Raw genomic sequence first — 2999 nt, forward strand, 5'->3', positions numbered from 1 at the left:
AAAGGGCGTGATAGTGGGGGAATGTAAAAGACTTAAGAAGCATACTGTATTGGTTTGGCTGCCATAATAAAATACAACAGACTGGGTGGCTTAAACAACAAAAATTTATTTCTCACAGTTCTGGAGACTAGAAGTCTGAGCTCAATGTGACAGCAGGGTTGGGTTCAGGTGAGGGCTCTCCTTCTGGCTTATAGACAGCTGCCTTCTCATGTGTGCTCACATGGCCTTTCCTCAGCGCATGCTCGTGGACAGAGCAAGATCTCTCTCTCTTCCTCTTATAAGGCCACCAATCCTATGGGATTAAGACCCTTATGACCTCATTTTAACCTTAATTGCCTTCTAAAAGCCCTATCTCCAAATATAGTCACGTTAGAGGTTAGAACTTCAACATATGAATTTAGCGGGGACACAATTCAGTCCATAGCATGTATCAGCCATATGCCATGTATGGACCTTGTTTGAATCCCACTTGTAAGAAACCAACTGTAAAAAGACATTTATGGGACAATCAGGGAAATTGTCTTTGTTGTTGTTGTTGTTTGAGATAGGCTCTCATCTGTCACCCAGGCTGGAGGGTAGTGGTGTAATCATGGCTCACAGCAGTCTCAAACTCCTGGGCTCAAGTGATCCTCCTACCTCACCCTCCCAAGTTGCTGGAATTATAGGTACACACCATCAGTCCTGGCTAATTTCTTTTTTTTTTCTTTGTAGAAAGGCGTTCTCCCTGTGTTGCCAAGGCTAGTCTAAAACTCTTGGGCTCAAGTGATTCTCCTGCCTTGGCCTCCCAAAGTGCTGGTGTTACAGGTGTGAGCCACTACACTTAGCCTCATCAGGGAAATGGTAACATCACCTATTGGATACTAGATGATAGTAAGGAATCATTAATTTTTTGTAGATCTAACAAAGATGTGGTTGCTTTCTTAAAATTCCTTATCTCTTAGAGATACATACAGAAGTATTTACCTTTGAAATTATATAAAGCCTGGGATTTGTTTTAAAATGACATATTAGCGGTAGGAGTAGAGGTTGGAAAGGAGATATAGATGAAACGAGATCATCCATCTATCAGTAACTATTGAAGGCCAGGCACTGTGGCTTACATCTCTAATCCTATCACTTTGGGAGGCCGAGGTGGAAGGATCACTTGAGCCCAGGAGTTCGAGACCAGCCTGGTCAACAAAGTGATATCCAATCTCTAAAAAAAATATATAAAAAATTAGCTGGGCATGGTGGCTCACACCTGTAGTCCCAGCTACTTGGGAGGCTGAGCTGGGAGGATTGCTTGAGCCCTGGGAAGTCAAGGCTGCAGTGAGCTGTGATTGCACCACTGCACTCTAGCCTGGGCAACAGAATGAGAACCTGTCTCAAAAAAACAAAACAAAACAAAACAGAAAAAACAATGAATTTCTATGTGCACCAGAAGACTAAGGCCACCTTTCCTTGCCTAACACAGCCATGGCTTATGGTCCCAGGAAGCATCTAAAGCAGGTAGCAGCTCCAAAGCATTGGATGCTGGATAAATTGACCAGTGTGTTTGCTCTTCGTCCATCCACCAGTCCCCACAAGTTGAGAGAGTGTCTCCCCCTCATCACTTTCCTAAGGAACAGACTTAAGTATGTCTTGACAGGAGATGAAGAAGATTTGCATGCAGCAGTTCATTAAGATCGATGGCAAGGTCCGAACTGATAAAACCTACCCTGCTGGATTCGTGGATGTCATCAGCATTGACAAGATGGGAGAGAATTTTTGTCTGATCTATGACACCAAGGGTCACTTTGCTGTACATTGTATTACACCTGAGGAAGCCAAGTACAAGTTGTGCAAAGTGAGAAAAATCTTTGTGGGCACAAAAGGAATCCCTCATGTGGTGACTCATGATGCTCACACCATCTGCTACCCTGATCCCCTCATCAAGGTGAATGATACCATTCGCATTGATTTGGAGACTGGCAAGATTACTTGATTTCATCAAGTTACACTGGTAACCTGTGTATGGTGACTGAAGGTGCTAACCTGTGAAGAATTGGTGTGATCACCAACAGAGAGAGGCACCCTGGATCTTTTGACGTGTTTCACGTGAAAGATGCCAATGGCCACAGCTTTGCCACTCAACTTTCCAACATTTTTGTTATTGGCAAGGGCAACAAACCATGGATTTCTCTTCCCTGAGGAAAGGGTATCCGCCTCACCATTGCTGAAGAGAGAGACAAGAGACTGGTGGCCAAACAGAGCACTGGGTGAAATGGTCCCTGCGTGACATGTCAGATCTTTGTACGTAATTAAAAATAATGTGGCATGATTAATAGAAAAAAAAACAATTGAAACTGGGTTATGGGCACTTGGGGCTTTACTTCACTATTCTCTCTACATTTGTATATGTTTGAAATTTTTCATTATAGTAAAAAATCTTTTTAATGCAAGAAGGAGTGGAAGGGAGAAATACTCAAGAAGTATTTCGACCATACACAATGCATAGTTCTTGTTAAACCCCAATTAAAGCACACCAACTGATAAAAAGACTTTTTGAACAAATGTAACAAATTGACCGTGATCTGTGTTGGATGATATTATAAGTTACTGTTAATTTTGTTAGGTATAATTGTGCATGGGTCTTTTTTTTTTTTTTTGAGGCCCTGTCATTAGAGATACGTATCAAAGCATTTAAAAGCATTTATATATGCTGGGATTTGCTTTAAAATACTGGAAAAACACACACACACACACACACACCGAAACAAGGAGGACAGATGAAACGTGATTGGCAGAATGTTGATAATTGTTAAAATTGGTCAACAGATTGGTGGAGTTTCATTACATTATCATCTGAAATTTTCTATCATAAACCACTTAAAATAAATATTCATGAGACCATCATGTTCCAACCCAACAATGACAGGAAGAATTCATACATCCTCTTCCAAGTATCCTTGGAAGATTAATGTTTTCATGATAAAAATTTTAAAATACTTTTGTACAGCTCTGATTCGTAGCTTCCTTTT

At 41.1% G+C, this 2999-nt stretch overlaps 1 pseudogene; it reads left to right on the forward strand.

Moving 5' to 3' along the window:
• The first annotated feature begins 1264 nt into the window (after nt 1-1264).
• Nucleotides 1265-2307, forward strand: LOC747013 (small ribosomal subunit protein eS4, X isoform-like; annotated as a pseudogene).
• Nucleotides 2308-2999: the final 692 nt, after the last annotated feature.

Source organism: Pan troglodytes, chromosome 5, assembly GCF_028858775.2.
Source record: "Pan troglodytes isolate AG18354 chromosome 5, NHGRI_mPanTro3-v2.0_pri, whole genome shotgun sequence".
NCBI classification, from domain to species: domain Eukaryota; kingdom Metazoa; phylum Chordata; class Mammalia; order Primates; family Hominidae; genus Pan; species Pan troglodytes.